This window comes from Pseudophryne corroboree, unplaced genomic scaffold (genome assembly GCF_028390025.1).
Source record: "Pseudophryne corroboree isolate aPseCor3 unplaced genomic scaffold, aPseCor3.hap2 scaffold_804, whole genome shotgun sequence".
NCBI classification, from domain to species: domain Eukaryota; kingdom Metazoa; phylum Chordata; class Amphibia; order Anura; family Myobatrachidae; genus Pseudophryne; species Pseudophryne corroboree.
In genome coordinates this window covers 199175-216087 of record NW_026970383.1, presented here as the reverse complement: position 1 = coordinate 216087, position 16913 = coordinate 199175, and the positions used below count along the sequence as shown (strand labels likewise).

The 16913-nt window shown below is 43.8% G+C and overlaps 5 non-coding genes and 1 pseudogene across 5 annotated transcripts; 3 read left to right on the top strand and 3 right to left on the bottom strand.

Annotated features, from left to right (window-relative positions):
- Nucleotides 1-555: 555 nt before the first annotated feature.
- LOC135041897 (U1 spliceosomal RNA) lies at nucleotides 556-719 on the bottom strand. Its single transcript, XR_010235246.1, has one exon. It is a non-coding gene; the product is annotated as a U1 spliceosomal RNA (small nuclear RNA).
- A 144-nt stretch (nucleotides 720-863) lies between these two features.
- LOC135041845 (U5 spliceosomal RNA) lies at nucleotides 864-979 on the top strand. The gene has a single exon (XR_010235197.1). It is a non-coding gene; the product is annotated as a U5 spliceosomal RNA (small nuclear RNA).
- Nucleotides 980-1249: 270 nt separating this feature from the next.
- On the top strand, nucleotides 1250-1365 carry LOC135041872 (U5 spliceosomal RNA). The gene has a single exon (XR_010235223.1). It is a non-coding gene; the product is annotated as a U5 spliceosomal RNA (small nuclear RNA).
- Nucleotides 1366-1651: 286 nt separating this feature from the next.
- LOC135041861 (U5 spliceosomal RNA) lies at nucleotides 1652-1767 on the top strand. Its single transcript, XR_010235212.1, has one exon. It is a non-coding gene; the product is annotated as a U5 spliceosomal RNA (small nuclear RNA).
- A 14104-nt stretch (nucleotides 1768-15871) lies between these two features.
- LOC135041708 (U1 spliceosomal RNA) lies at nucleotides 15872-16035 on the bottom strand. Its single transcript, XR_010235089.1, has one exon. It is a non-coding gene; the product is annotated as a U1 spliceosomal RNA (small nuclear RNA).
- Nucleotides 16036-16728: 693 nt separating this feature from the next.
- LOC135041790 (U1 spliceosomal RNA) lies at nucleotides 16729-16870 on the bottom strand (annotated as a pseudogene).
- Nucleotides 16871-16913: the final 43 nt, after the last annotated feature.

Below are 16913 nucleotides of genomic sequence, written 5' to 3'. Positions count from 1 at the left end.
TCTAGTATCCTCATCAGTGCTCACTATCACTGTTCATTGAATTTTGGTTTTCTGTATACTACAGTAACATAGTAATATAGTAACATATAGTAACATAGTTTTTGAGGTTGAATAGAGGCAAATTGCCCATCGTGTTCAACCTGTTTTAAGTTGTGATGATTCTACATACTTGCTGAATAATGTTTTATGACTAGTTAGCTACTATAACTCATGTTACCCCCGGATTAACCATGTTGATATTTTAAGTATTATAACCTTGGATAGCTTTTTCATTCAGAAATGTATCCATTCCTTTTTTAAATCCAATTACAGAGTCCGCCATTACCACCTTCCCTGGCAGGGAATTCCACATCCTGATTGCCCTAACAGTGAAGATCATAGTATCTCACCTGGCAGGTAAGTAGGAGTTGGGCTAGAGCTGTGGAGGATTGCTGCTCGGGCACCCCCTGTCAAGTGAAGGAGATCCAACTGAGGCAGCACAAGGGAACTCTCGAAAGAAGAACAAGGCTAGAGGAAGATCTGAGACAAAGAAATCTGACTTTTACCAGAGCTGACCAGAGGAAAGCACAAACACAGTCCCCCACTACCACAAATAATGCAGTCGAGTTTCCCACATTTGGGGAAATCACAGGGGTCAGCATACCCAGAATGCAATGAATGAACCTCACCCTGGGAAAACAATCTTCATGACCATGGTATCTCCTATGCAAAATAAGTATGATTTGGGATAGGGCTGGGGAGGGCCGCTGCTCAGGCACATCTCTGTCAAGTAAAGGAGATTCAACTGAGGCAGCACAAGGGAACTCTCATCTGGGGACAACAACTGCAGGGAGAACACATATTTTCAGATGAAAATCTTGGTCATGCTCTGGTTTCTCTTCAGAACGAACAAATCTTTCGCCTTTTACTAAAGATTTCCGTGGAGAGGAGCAAAACTGAGTTTTACCTCAATTTTTGCATGCCCCATCTTTTTGGGGTTTCTTTTATCGGTTTAAAGATAGAATGAGTGTGCTTTAATGAAAGCTCATTTGCATAGAAATTACAGTAAATGTTTGTTTCTTTTCAAACAGAACTTTCTTGACCATGCTACTTGCTTGAAAGATCTGGGAGCACATGGAATACAGTACAAACCATGCTTATAGCAAGGAGAAGCCAGGTGAGAAATCTGCTTTCTTTCAAATTGGGCGCTCACTTTGATCTGAATGAGGACTGCTGGCATGGCACTCAGGCGACAGGTGGAATCTTGGTCATGCTCTGGTTTCTCTTCAGAATGAACAAATCTTTCGCCTTTTATTAAAGATTTCCGTGGAGAGGAGCAAAACTGAGTTTTATCTCAATTTTTGCATGCCCCATATTATTGGGGTTTCTTTTATCAGTTTAAAGACAGAACGAGTGTGCTTTCTTGTTGGCTTTAATGTAAGTTAATTTGTATAACAATGACAGTAAATGTCTGTTTCTTTTCAAGCAGAACTTTCTTGACCATACTAATTGCTTGAAAGATCTGGGAGCACATGGAAAAGAGTACAAACCATGCTTATAGCAAGGGGAAGCCTGGTGAGAAATCTGCTTTCTTTCTTTCATATTGGGTGCTCACTTTGAGCTGAATGAGGACTGCTGGCATGGCACTCAGGCGACAGGTGGAATCTTGGTCATGCTCTGGTTTCTCTTCAGAACGAACAAATCTTTCGCCTTTTACTAAAGATTTCCGTGGAGAGGAGCAAAACTGAGTTTTGTCTCAATTTTTGCATGCCCCATATTATTGGGGTTTCTTTTATCAGTTTAAAGACAGAACGAGTGTGCTTTCTTGTTAGCTTTAATGTAAGTTGCCATAGATGCAGTGAAACACGCGTGTAGGGCACGGCGTGTCCGCGTGTATTTGACTCATGTGAAATGTTATAAAACAAAAATATATGATTATGATGTTAGCTGTTAGTCTCCACTAATAGGGAATAGAAGCTGAGCTATAAGAAAGGAATACACTAGATATGATGTCACTTAGCAATTACAATGTCTAAAGTGCATACAGATAGCTACTAATAACTCTTGATAAGAAACTATATCAGTGTGGGTATATTTATATGATGGAATATTGGGACTAGTGAATATATATCACTCCTGCTGTCCAGATTGGCAATAACCAGACAATTATGATAAGAGTAGAGATGTCACATGGGCTGCTATAGATATTAATTTAATGCTGTATGTGTCATTTGTTACAAATGGATACATTTTCTATGAGTCAGCCTAGCAGCTGCATGTTCTAACAGAACACTATCCTCACACAGAATCTGCTAACCTTGAGATAACTAAATGACAGTGTGTAACAGTCTCTTTACTATAAGACTGTTACAAAGTAATATATATATTTGAAGTCAGTCTAGCAGCTGTGTGTTCCAGCAGTTTATAAGACAAAGAAAATCTCCTATTGTGGAATCTAGACACATGGGACTGCTGGCCTGTGTCATACTATTTCTATGTAATACCAGTAACATGTATATAACTGTTACATAATTGTTACAAATGGATAAATCTTTGAGTCAGCCTAGCAGCTGCATGTCCTAACAGGACACCATAAATCCTTTACAGTGTAACAAATTGATTGGTAACACTTAAAGGCTGGAGAGCAGTTATATGCCTTACTAGCATACTCAATATACCACATTATTACACCAGTTACCACGATTATTGACAGCGCATTTGATATATTATATTACCCTCACATTGAGTCTGTTTACCTTTAGATAACTAAGTGACCGAATATGTAACAGTTTCTCTATCATAAGACTGTTACAAAGTGAGATAGATATATTTGGAAGTCAGTCAAACAGCTGTGTGTTTCAGCGGTTTATAAGAAAATTCCTCATTGTGGAATCTGGACCACTAAGGGTTATTATATATATAGCACATGGAATTGCCACATCTCCCTATATGATAATTTCATTACACTGTAACATAATAAGAATTAACTCTTTAACAGTGTAAATAGAGAGTAATGAATCTCTGACACATGGAATATATTATTTCTTAGATGAATTGGATAAACCATTATGACAGACACTTTGCTTCCTAATAAGAATTGAGGTGGCTATACCTCTAAGGAAAGCATTATTGCCTACGCCTAGATCAGATTAAATAAGATCTGGCTGAATATATGAAGGAAGGTTGCTATTTATATGAGAATTGGAATTGCTATATTCCTTAAGGCAACCCCACCGATTGATATATGTTGTCAATTAAGTATATCTGAACGGCTATATCTGGACCAGATTTAATAAGATCTGGCTGATTATATGAAGGAGGGCTGCTATTTATATTGGAATTGCCATATTCCTTAAGGCAACCGCACCTGTTGGTATATCTCGCCAATTAACTATATCTAAACAGCTAAATTAAAGCTATTCATCATTTTTTTTAGTTTGGATATTAATAAATATGATCTTTCCATGATGCATAGAGATTTCCCTATCAAGTGATTCCTTATCCGATATAGAAAGCTATCCCCCTATGGTATTGAATTTAGGAATATAGTCTTAGGGGACACAGAGAAATAAGTGATCCCCATCTACCTAAGCACCCCACAAATTGGAGGCTAGCTTACCGGTTATACTCAATCACCCCCACAAATTCGCCAATGGGGATGGCTTCCCGGGAGGTAACCCCTATTGAGTGAAGGGAGTATATAGGATATGACCCAGTGGTACCTGACGACATAGATACTAACAGCTATTTAATAACATTACGCTAGAAAGTGATTATTAGCAACATATATATCTATATAAACAACCCCGCCAGGGTTGTGCCTTCAAAAATAATCACACACGGACACGCTTTTTAAACCTTTTTTTCACATCTCTTTATTCTTCTTATGCACATGTATGTTAGTTCTGTGATTTTAACCTTTATGTTTCACTGCAGTTTGGGATAATAATATTAATATTTATCCAATTTTAATACATACTTAATAAAGGTTATATTTTATGATTCATTCATTCTGTCCAGTGCGTCAACAGTGCAGATTTCTTCTTGTTTTTTCTCCCAAATTCTATAACAATGACAGTAAATGTTGTTACTTTTCAAACAGAACTTTCTTGACCATGCTACTTGCTTGAAAGATCTGGGAGCACATGGAAAACAGTACAAACCATGCAGTATCACAAGAGCTTTTGATCTTTGATCTTTCATGAAGATAGAGCAGAATTGAGGACACGTCAACAATTTCTGCCGAAGGTGGTTCATCTTTCCACATGGTGCCTTTGGCCACTGACACCTTCGTTGAGTCAAAGTCTCTGGCTGTGGTCAGAACTTTGAAAATTTATGTCACCAGAACAGTTCAGATTAGGAAAACAGAGGCTCTGTTTGTCCTGTATGCTCCCAACAGGATTGGGTGTCCTGCTTCCATGTAGACCATTATGCGCTGGATCTGTGGTAAGATTCAGCATGCTCATTCCACGGCAGGATTGCCGTTACTGAATTAGGTGAAGACCCATTCTACTAGAAAGGTGGGTTCATCCTGGGCAGCTGGTCGGGGAGTCTCGGCATTGCAACTTTGCCGAGCAGCTATTTAGTAAACACTTTTGCTAAGTTTTACAAGTTTGATACCTTGGCTGATGATAACCTCAAGTTGGGTCATTCGGTGCTGCAGAGTCGTACGCACTCTCCCACCCGTTCAAGAGCTTTGGTATAACCCCATGGTTCTTAATGTGACCCCAGCATCCTCTAGGTCGTATGAGAAAATAGGATTTTAATACCTACCGGTAAATCCTTTTCTCTTAGTCCGTAGAGGATGCTGGGCACCCGTCCCAGTCCATACTGTGTCTGCAGTTATTACTTGTGGTTATACACATGTTGTGTTATGGTTCTGGTCAGCTTTTTGCTGCAATTGTTCATGCCGTTGGCTTGTGTTCTGTTGAATGCCACGTTCTGCGGCATGCTTAAGGTGTGAGCTGGTAAGATGCTCACCTTAGTTTAACAATAAATCCTTTCCTCGAAATGTCCGTCTCCCTGGGCACAGTTCCTATAACTGGAGTCTGGAGGAGGGGCATAGAGGGAGGAGCCAGTTCACACCCTTTGAAAGTCTTAAAGTGCCCATGTCTCTTGCGGATCCCGTCTATACCCCATGGTTCTTAATGTGACCCCAGCATCCTCTACGGACTAAGAGAAAAGGATGCCCTTGCGCACTATCCTGACTTCTCCTCCCGTCTGCTTACTTTGTGCCTTCCAACGCACAATGCGAACTACAGGTGGTTGTTCAGCCTCTCACTAAGCCCTTTCTGGCAAATTTGAAGCCTACAGTATAACCACCTTTACTTTTCAATAATCTGTTCAGAAGAGGTGTTTGTAGAACGGTGTTTTATTATTCAGTAAAGGGATCACAGATATGATGCGTTGATTTGATGTACAATACGATATGATGATATGTGATAATGAGGTAAAACTGTTAATGAAACAAGAATATGCAATTATGATATGCATGTGAAAAGCAAAATGGATATACACAAGTACATATAACATAGGCTGTGCAAACATGTGATTACATGTGCGAGTATAAACTACAGTGCAGCTAACATTACTCACTGGCTAAACAGGTTGAGATGAGACATTTAATATACAAACTCACCATCGAATGCTATATGAGAGTTGGACCCATGTAAAGCATGACTGTCTGGGACCATGAGGGAAGTAGAAAGGCTGATCCCAGCTTCTTCATCCCAGAATGCATTGCAAGACTGGCTACAAGAGGCTATGAGGGTCAAATTAATTGATGGGACTGACCACTAGATGGGGCAATAATACAACTTTCTGTAGTAAAAGTAATCAGATCTACACAAAGCAAATGCTGAAGGCATGACACTCCCCGTCTGGTATCACTGGTACCATATTTTAAACTCTAAACAGATAACAATAAGAATAGTTCAGTCACTGGTCTGAGGAACAACTTAGTCTCTCCTCGCTTACAGATCTTGACCTCAACCTTACGAACCTTCCCATCCTTGCTTGGGAACGTCTTGGTGACAAGACTTAAAGGCCATTCGTTGCGTTGTGACTGGCAATCTCTGACGAGCACAATGTCACCTGGTTTTAAGTTGGGTTTGGCAACTTGCCACTTGCTCCTTGACTGCAGGGTAGAAAGGTATTGTCTTTTCCATCTGTCCCAAAGGGTGTTTGCAAGGCTTTGAACTTGTCTCCATTGACGTTTGAACAGGTCTTTGGTATTGAATTCTCCAGGAGGAGCATAGGTAATCCCGGTCTTCTGTGTAAGAAGAGTGGCCGGAGTAAGTAGAAGTGGGTCTTCTGGGTCATTAGACACTGAAGTCAATGGTCTTCCGTTGACAATAGCTGAGACTTCAGCCATGAAGGTTGTTAAGCTCTCGTGAGTAAGTCTTGCAGTTCCCACTTGCAAGAATATGGAATCAAGGATTCTGCGTATCATGCCGATCATCCTTTCCCAGGCACCTCCCATATGAGAAGAATGAGGCGGGTTGAAGGTCCATGTACAACCTTGCTCACTGAGATATCTCTCTATGCTTTTAGTGTCAATGTTCGAATTAATTTGTAATTCTTTGGCTGCTCCAATGAAGTTGGTACCTCTGTCGGACCGGATGTGTTTTACTGGGCCACGGATAGCAATGAAGCGTCTAAAGGCATTGATGAAGCTTGAAGTGTCCATTGATTCTATAACTTCGATGTGAACAGCTCTGATGCTCATACAAGTGAATACAACCGCCCAGCGCTTGCTGTTCGCATTCGCACCTCTAGTATGTCGTGTGATGACAGTCCATGGACCAAATACATCAAGACCAACATTGGAGAAAGGAGGGTCTGTACTAAGTCTGTCTGTTGGAAGATTAGCCATCTTCTGAGTTTGGGAAGTACCACGAAGTCTACGGCAAATGATACATTTGAAGATTGTGCTGCTTACACACCTTTTCGCTCCAATAATCCAGAACCCAGCTGATCGTAGAGCTCCTTCGGTAAACAATCGTCCTTGGTGTTTGACTTCGTTGTGATAGTGTTGCACAATTAAAGAAGCTATGTGGTGACTCCCAGGAATGATTAAAGGATTTTTCTCATTTGTCTCCAAGTTTGCTTCTTGAAGACGGCCTCCTACTCTCAATAAATGATTTTCATCAAGAAAAGGGTCTAGCTTTTTTAAGGTGCTGTCTTTGGGAATAGGATTTCCACTGTTAATGCAGTCGATCTCTCCGGAAAAGATTTGGTGCTGCACAACACGGATGATAAGGTTCTTGGATCGTTGTGTTTCTTCTGGTGCGTAAACATTTTGACAGTGGTGCCAACCTTTACATCCATTCACACTTACAGATGCGTTGCGTTTAAATGAATGGACTATGTGAGTTAAGCAGGTAATGGCTCTGACAAGTGATTTCCAAGTTGAAAATCTTTGGAATCTGTGAGGCTGAAGTTGACAATCTGAAGTTACGGTATGGATTGTAGTTATTTGTGGACGAATTTCAACATCTGAGTCTGCGTCTACTAGCTTGAATATGCTACTTTCAGGATTGTTCGAATCTGCCTTGTACAGGAATTCAGGTCCTCTGAGCCATGTAGTGTCTTTGAGGATACTGGCTGGGACAGCTCTTGTAGCGTGATCTGCTGGATTGTGAGCAGTAGATACATAGTGCCACTGTTTTGGATTGGTGGATCTTCTGATTCTTAGCACACGATTGCTGACATAAACATGGAACCGTCTGGTCTCGTTGCATATGTAGCCTAATACTACCTTACTGTCTGTGTAGAAATCTGCTTCAGAGAGTCCAATTGGTAACTCAGATGAAATGAGCTCAGCTAATTCTACAGCTAGTACTGCAGCACAAAGTTCAAGTCTGGGCACTGTGTGTTCTGGACGTGGAGCTAACTTTGCTTTGCCCATGACAAATCCAATATGACATTGTCCCTTGATGTCCATGGTCTTAAGATATGCAACTGCAGCAATTGCTTGGGTTGAGGCATCAGAGAATACACATAGTCTCTGGTTTTGTACTGCTGTAGAAGGCACGGGGGCATATGGACGTGTAATGCGGAGGTTGGTTAAGGTAGATAGAGAATCTTTCCACTCTTGCCACAAGTTTCTTTTCTGGGGAGGCAGTGGGGCATCCCAGTCAATTGACTCACAGGTTAGGTCTCTGAGCAAAGCTTTACCTTGGATAGTGACAGGAGCTGCAAATCCTAAGGGGTCGTACAAGCTGTTTAGAGTAGAGAGAACACCTCTGCGAGTGAAGGGTCTTTCTTCGCTGTTTACTTGGAAGGTAAAGGTGTCAGATTTTAAGTCCCACAAGAGTCCAAGGCTACGTTGAGCTGGTGGGGAATCGGTTCCTAAATCCAAGTCTCTTAAATCGCTGGTATGATCTTGGGAAGGGAAGGCTTCCATCACTACTTTGCTGTTGGAAGCTATTTTGTGAAGCCTCAGGTTTGAACAAGCAAGCATTTCCTGAGCTCTTTTGACGAGGCTGATTGCTGTCTCGGCTGTTGGCATAGATTTTAGGCAGTCATCCACGTAGAAGTCTTTATCTACAAGTTGTCTAACATCAGAACCATACTCTAGCTCACCCTCTTGAGCTGAACGTCTGAGTCCATAGATGGCAACTGCAGGTGAAGGGCTGTTACCAAAGATGTGTACCTTCATGCGATACTCCGTGATGTCTTTTGAGGGGTCATTGTCTCTGAACCAGAAGAATCTTAGGAAATTCCTGTCTTTTTCTCTCACAAGAAAGCAATGAAACATTTGTTGAATGTCAGCTGTGAAGGCAATAGAGTCTTTTCGGAAACGGATGAGTACTCCTAGGAGTTTGTTGTTAAGGTCTGGTCCTGTCAGGAGTACGTCATTTAAAGAAACACCTTCAAACTGGGCACTGGAATTGAACACCACTCTTATCTGACCTGGTTTCTTCGGGTGATATACTCCGAACATTGGCAGGTACCAGCATTCTTCTGTGTCTTTAAGAATGGGAGCTATCTCGGCGTGACCATTCTCAAATATTTTAGCCATAAAGGAGAAGAAATTATCTTTCATCTCTGGTTTCCTGTGAAAGTTGTGTTTAAGTGAAGAGAAGCGTTTGAGTACTTGTTCTCTGTCATTAGGAAGGCGTTGTCTGGGTGTTCTAAAGGGTAGAGGAGCAACCCAGCTGTTGGCATCATCCTTGACTAGTCCTTTCTCCATTATTTCCAAGAATAGTTTGTCCTCTATGGACATTGCCACCTGGTCATCCTTCTTTGTTCTCTGGAAGACTGCGTGTCCCAGATGATCTTGATAGTTGTCACAGATATGGTTGTCACTAGTTGAGTCTATGAAGGTACAGTGTGGTAATTCCTTTATGAGGAAATGGTTATGACATGGCTGGAATAGAGAAGGGCGTCCATTTTCTAAAGTACAGGTAAGCATGCTGTTGACAGAATCTGGTTTATGCACATCTCCAAGACATACTTCTCCTATTATTACCCATCCCAGATCCAGTCTTTGAGCGTAAGGTGCGTTATGTGGACCATTAATCTGACTTCTGGCTTTGTGGACTTGTAGGATATCCCTCCCAATGAGTAGATTTATTTGGGCATGTGGATCCAGTTCTGGTATCAGATGTGCTATGCGTTTCAAATGTGTATGGTGTTTAGCTACATCTGGTGTAGGAATCTCACTCCTATTGTCTGGAATCTCGTCACACTCTGTGATAGTTGGTAAAGAGAGACATGTCTTCCCATCCAAGGACTCAATTTGATAGCCAGTTGCTCTCCTTCCTGTTGTCTCAAAACTCCCTGCGCAGGATCTTAAGGAGTAAGGAGTGCTGGGTCCTTTAACATTAAAGGTCTCAAAGAAGATTGATCTGGCTAGAGACCTGTTACTTTGGTCATCTAGGATTGCATAAAGTTTAACGGCTTTGTCTGGATGGCCTTTGGGGTAAACTTTGACTAAACATATTTTGGAGCAGGATCTACCGCTAATGGCATCTTTGCAGACTTCGGTACATTGTGAAGTTATTTCTGGTGTGACTGCAACAGTGTCTTTTTGTTCTACACTGTGCTCCCCGCCATGCTCTGTATCGGTATAACTGTGTTGCAAAGCCCATGGGGGAGGACCAGGGTGTAGAGCGGTATTGTGGTCTGTGCTGTGGCATTCTGTGCAGTTAGCACTAACCTTGCAGTCCTTGGCGAGGTGTGATGTGGAGGAACAGCACTTGTAGCAGATCCTATTCTCCTTTAAGAAGGCTTTGCGGTTCTCCAGGGACTTTTCTCTGAAGGTTCTGCATTTCAGGAGAGGATGCGGTTTGTGATGCAGAGGACATTGCTTGGCTGGATCTTTGTCTGTGGTCTCTTGGCGATTAAAGCTGGTAGACCTGCGGAAAGAATCTGAATAATGCACATTAGTCTTGTGAACTGCAACTGATGTTTTGCGGGGGTTAGGTACCATAGGTGCAGTATTTGTCAAGGTAAAGGCAAAACTAGGATCATTCCTGGTCATAGCTTGCTGGTGTACAAAGTCCACGAAAACTGAGAATGGTGGAAATTGCACTTTGTTCTGCCGCTTATATTTGGAGCCATGGTTGATCCATTGTTCCTGCAGATTATACGGTAGTTTCTGCACTATAGGGTTAACGCCTCTGGCTGTGTCAAGGAAGGCAAGTCCTGGTAAATCTCCCTCACATTTAGCTACTTGAAGTTCTTTTAGTAAGTCACTTAGTTCTCTGAGTCTCTGATAGCCTTTGTTGGGTAACCTGGGGAAATCGTCTATTCTTTTGAACAGAGCACTCTCTATTATCTCTGGTGAGCCATAGCACTCATTAAGTCTATCCCAGATCATCCTAAGTCCATTCTCAGGGTGGTTAATGTTAATCACTCTTATCCTTCTAGCATGTTCTGCAGATTCATTCCCAAGCCATTTAATTAAGAGGTCTATCTCTTCACTATGTGAAAGGTCTATTCCTCTGATAGCGTTTTGAAAAGAGGACTGCCAGGCTCTGAAGTTCTCAGGGCGATCATTGAACTTTGAAATACTAATCGTGACTAATTCACGGCGGGTGAGAAATTTAGCAAAGTCTAATGTGTCCTGATTGGCTCTTGGAGATGTCGGTACATTAACACGGTAGGTATATGGTGTGTAGTCATACCTGTTAGTGTTGTCTGGTTCCCGACGGTTGGTATCACACCGCTTCTGTGTGAAGTAGGCTGTGTCTTTCTTGGAGTTTGCAGATTCAGACATCTGAGGTGGGGAAGAGTTGTCCCTCATAGGTTCACAGTGTCTAGGATTCTCTTGCTTGCAAATGTGTGGTCTGTTGTCCACTGGTGGTGGCGCTGTAGAGTGTACTTGATTTGTTTGCATGAGGTCTGAATGTGTACCTTGTAAAGATGGAGGGTTGCTACTCCTTTTTGAGACTTGACGTACGTATTCTGATGTGCGTTGCAGTGAATCCTGAGATCCATTCTCTGTGTCAAGTACATTGGTTCTTCTTATATCAGGGAGTTCTGCAGTCTCCAAGATTTCTGCTTCAGCTATGGCAGCCGCTGCCTCCTTCTCTGCAGCGAGCTTCTCGCCGATTGCTTCTAAGCGTTTGCTCTCGATTTTTAATTGCATCTCCTGCTCGGCAAAGTTAGCCCTTACTTTTGCGGCTTCCGCTTTTGCACGTGCCATGATGGCTGCATTACTGACAGACAAGGATTTGGAGGAACCAGAGACTTGGGACCTTGTTTTGTATGAGGATATCGTTTTCTGTGACATGGTGATCTGGTAGAGATGTTTGATTGTGTAGAGACTGCTGTAATGCTGTCTGCAAGTAACTGTTCAGACTGGTCGCAGATCTCTGAGGAGTCAGTATCTTTGAACTGTTATGAAGCTGCTTGACTGTGAAGAGACTGTTGTGTTGCCTTATAAGCGTGGCTGCACTGACTTGTACAGGTTTCTGTGTAGTCAAATGGCGGTACTCCTATTGCTGAGCTGCCATAGTTGGTAGACTGTATAGAAACTGTGTGGCTGTCATATGCAGATAGCTGTGGCTGGCAGTGTAACGGCTCTGTAAGTCAGTATATGTCCCCACTGCTGACAGGCAATGATTTACTGACGGAGTCAGTGTTAGAGAGTCCATCTGCTTGTAGCATTCGATGTTTTACTGTTCAGCCTCTCACTAAGCCCTTTCTGGCAAATTTGAAGCCTACAGTATAACCACCTTTACTTTTCAATAATCTGTTCAGAAGAGGTGTTTGTAGAACGGTGTTTTATTATTCAGTAAAGGGATCACAGATATGATGCGTTGATTTGATGTACAATACGATATGATGATATGTGATAATGAGGTAAAACTGTTAATGAAACAAGAATATGCAATTATGATATGCATGTGAAAAGCAAAATGGATATACACAAGTACATATAACATAGGCTGTGCAAACATGTGATTACATGTGCAAGTATAAACTACAGTGCAGCTAACATTACTCACTGGCTAAACAGGTTGAGATGAGACATTTAATATACAAACTCACCATCGAATGCTATATGAGAGTTGGACCCATGTAAAGCATGACTGTCTGGGACCATGAGGGAAGTAGAAAGGCTGATCCCAGCTTCTTCATCCCAGAATGCATTGCAAGACTGGCTACAAGAGGCTATGAGGGTCAAATTAATTGATGGGACTGACCACTAGATGGGGCAATAATACAACTTTCTGTAGTAAAAGTAATCAGATCTACACAAAGCAAATGCTGAAGGCATGACAGTGGTGCTGCAGGGCCCACACCCTTTTACTTGCCTTACAGAACAGCTCTGGAGCTGTTACAGTGCCCAGCTGCTGCAAGAAATCAGCTTGAATGCTTCAGGGGATGGGGCATGGCCAACATGAGCCCCACACCAAAGGAGGGTGGGGGTGTTTAATGCGAACTAGGGGTCATCCAAGCACCGCAAAAGGCCGCCATGCCCTGCATGCCCCTTTTCTCTTTTCATATGCAGATGAGGGTTCCAGCCAACTTTGGCCCACTGCTTGGATGACATCACCGTATGCAAATCCGTCTTCTGCAGACCTTCCCCCTGGAATGCTTGTACTAGTTGTTGCATATGGTTTGATATTTGACGGTGCTTCAATATTAGGCAGCCTTCCACCCTCCCATGTTCATCTGAACAGATGTGGTCTCCCTGCAGTTGTTGTCCCCAGACGAGAGTTCCCTTGTGCGTCCTCAGTTGAATCTCCTTAACTTGACGGGGGAGGGGCTGCCCGAGCAGCCACCCTCCCCAGCCCTATCCCAACTCATACTTATTTTGCATATGAGATCTCTTGATCATGAAGATTGTTCTCACAGGGTGAGGTTCATCCATTATATTTTAAAATAGGAAGGTACAAATTACATATTTGAATTGCATCTATGTGCTGGATTCAAATATCCCCCCCCCCTTCCTTTCTCAATTGTGCCCGTCAGCAGCTATTCTAAGGTTGCTGCCAATGGGTGTGACACATTAATTTCTTCTGTGGGGTACACTGGACTCCACAAGGATTCACATTGGGGTGTAGAGTAGGATCTTGATCTGAGGCACCAACCGGCTCAAAGCTTTTGACTGTTCCCAAGATGCTCAGCGCATCCTCCTCTATAACCCCGCTTCCATGAACAGGGAGCTCAGTTTGTAGTTGGTGCCTTCAGTAGCAGGCCACTTAACAGGGGCCTGCCTCAGGCAGCCTAATCTTAGCTATTAATTTTGACAAGAAAAGAAGAACTTGTTTTATGAGAATCTACAAGGGCTGCAGCAGGCTAGGTCTAATAGACATCTTTACTGCAGCTTCATCACTCCCAGCGGCGCTGTATACTCCCGTGCCCTGGTTGCTGGGTCACTGCAGCGGAGGCTCCAGTTTCTTCCTAAGGTCAGTCACACACACACCGCCCTTCCGGATCACGAGGCCGCTGATGAAAGGGATCGTGGCCGTAGGGGGTGGACCGTGTGCGCACTGGCGTGGACACTGATTACTGGGCAGCCGCTCCACTAGCCACCAGGTACAGTTAAGGAGCACAGGTCTGGGAGTTTTACTCCTATATTATCCCAATTTTGTACTGCCCGCAGCGCATTGTGATAGGTAATAGGGCCTGATTCAGGTTGGATTGCAATCACAATAAGCGATCCAACTGCAAAAATTGCTAAGAGCATACGCATGTGCCTGCATTTTCTGCGGCACCCCGCAGAGAATGCGATCGCCTCTGCCTGTCAATCGGGGCGGGGGGGGAGAGGGGGGTCAACAACACTCCATTTCCAAGTCAGGGATGGAGCGGTGCGGGGGCAAGGCTTCAAAATGGGGTCTGCAGCGGAGGAGACACAGGGGGCGTGGTCACAGCGGCTGTATGACATCACATTCAGCCGCTGTGATCACAAAAATGGTGGCGGCTTCCTGCGCGCACATACAGTCTGCACCAGCAGGAGGCTACACCATTTTTTATGATCACGCTGAACTGCAGTGCGACTGCAATTACAGCATGGTCAAGAATGGAGGCGTCATGCTGGGTGGCCATGCCCTGTCACTGTGCAGGAGCCAGCACCGCACACACACTAGTCCCCGGGTGCAGCCCCCAACCCCCGGGACACCCGGAGCAACAAAATGTAGATTCAGGCCACCAGGCCACGCCCCTACCTATGAAACCATGCCTCCTTTTTACCATTGCACTGCTTATCTGCGCGCACTGCATTACAATCTACCTCGCCACCTCTCTGGGTGTCACCAGTGATAGTGACACCTCTGCCATGCTTGTAGCAGCTGGTCCTAAGATCTACGCCTCAAGCCCTGAGTGTTTGCCCTTGTGACTTGTTGATCATCATAGCGAAGCAGATGCTTACAGAAAACTGCAGGGGCTTAGATTGAAAATAAAAAAATTGATGGGTATAAGGTAGAGAGGAGCGGGTTCGGTTCTCCGAGAACCGAATTCCCGACGAACTCCACGTGGTTTACACTGGTCCGAGGCAGGCTCAGTTGTTCCCGCCTGACTCGGAAAACCTGAACAAGGGAAAATGTCATCATCCCGCTGTCGGATTCTCGCGAGATTCGGATTCCATATAAAGAGCTGCGCGTTGCCGCCATTTTTACTCGTGCATTGAAGAGAGAGCGGAGAGGACGTGGCTATGTTCTCTCAGTGGAAATCTCAATATCAGTGCTCAGTATCAGTGGTTACTTATTGCTGCTCAGTAATACTAGTAGTGTGTCTCTCCTGCTCAGTGTCAGTTCTCAGTAGTATCCTCATCAGTGCTCAGTATCACTGCTCATTGTCTTGTGCTGCATTGTGGTGCTCAGCATACTACAGTACATTACTAATAGTCCAGTGCTGCATCTTGCTGCTCAGTGTCAGTTCTAGTATCCTCATCAGTGCTCACTATCACTGCTCATTACATTGTGGTGTTCTGTATACTACAGTAACATAGTAATATAGTAACATATAGTAACATAGTTTTTGAGGTTGAATAGAGGCAAATTGCCCATCGTGTTCAACCTGTTTTAAGTTGTGATGATTCTACATACTTGCTGAATAATGTTTTATGACTAGTTAGCTACTATAACTCATGTTACCCCCGGATTAACCATGTTGATATTTTAAGTATTATAACCTTGGATAGCTTTTTCATTCAGAAATGTATCCATTCCTTTTTTAAATCCAATTACAGAGTCCGCCATTACCACCTTCCCTGGCAGGGAATTCCACATCCTGATTGCCCTAACAGTGAAGATCATAGTATCTCACCTGGCAGGTAAGTAGGAGTTGGGCTAGAGCTGTGGAGGATTGCTACTCGGGCACCCCCTGTCAAGTGAAGGAGATTCAACTGAGGCAGCACAAGGGAACTCTCGAAAGAAGAACAAGGCTAGAGGAAGATCTGAGACAAAGAAATCTGACTTTTACCAGAGCTGACCAGAGGAAAGCACAAACACAGTCCCCCACTACCACAAATAATGCAGTCGAGTTTCCCACATTTGGGGAAATCACAGGGGTCAGCATACCCAGAGTGCAATGAATGAACCTCACCATGGGAGAACAATCTTCATGACCATGGTATCGCCTATGCAAAATAAGTATGATTTGGGATAGGGCTGGGGAGGGCCGCTGCTCAGGCACATCTCTGTCAAGTAAAGGAGATTCAACTGAGGCAACACAAGGGAACTCTCATCTGGGGACAACAACTGCAGGGAGAACACATATTTTCAGATGAACATGGGAGGGCAGAAGGCTGCCTAATACTGAAGCACCCCCAAACAACAAACCAAATGCAACAACTAGTAAAAGCATTCCTGGGAGAAGGTCTGCAGAAGACGGATTTGCATACGGTGATGTCATCCAAGCAGTGGGCCAAAGTTGGCTGGAACCCTCATCTGCATATGAAAAGAGAATAAGGGTTATGCAGGGAATGGCGGCCTTTTGCGGCGCTTGGATGACCCCTAGTTCTCATTAAACACCTCCATTCTCCTTCGGTGTGGGGCTCATGTTGGCTATGCCCCAGCCCCTGAAGTATTCAAGCTGATTTCTTGCAGCAGCTGGGCACTGTAACAGCTCCAGAGCTGCTCTGTAAGGCAAGTAAAAGGGTGTGGGCCCTGCAGCACTACCTGTAGTTCGCATTGTGCGTTGGAAGGCACAAAGTAAGCAGACGGGAGAAGTCAGGATAGTGCGCAAGGGCATAGAAGGGAGCGGCTCAAGAAAAGAGAAGTGGAAACAGGCAGCAAACTAGGCTGGAGAGAGACCTGAGACAAAGAGATCTAAATTATACGAGAGCCGACCAGGGGAAACACAAATTATGCAGTCAAGTGTCCCACATTTGGGGAAATCGCAGGAGCAGCACACCCAGAGTGCAATGGGTGAGCCTTGCCCTGGGAGAAGCACCTTCATGATCATAGTATCTCACCTGGCAGGTAAGTAGGAGTTGGGCTAGAGCTGGGGAGGGTTGCTGCTCGGGTACCCCC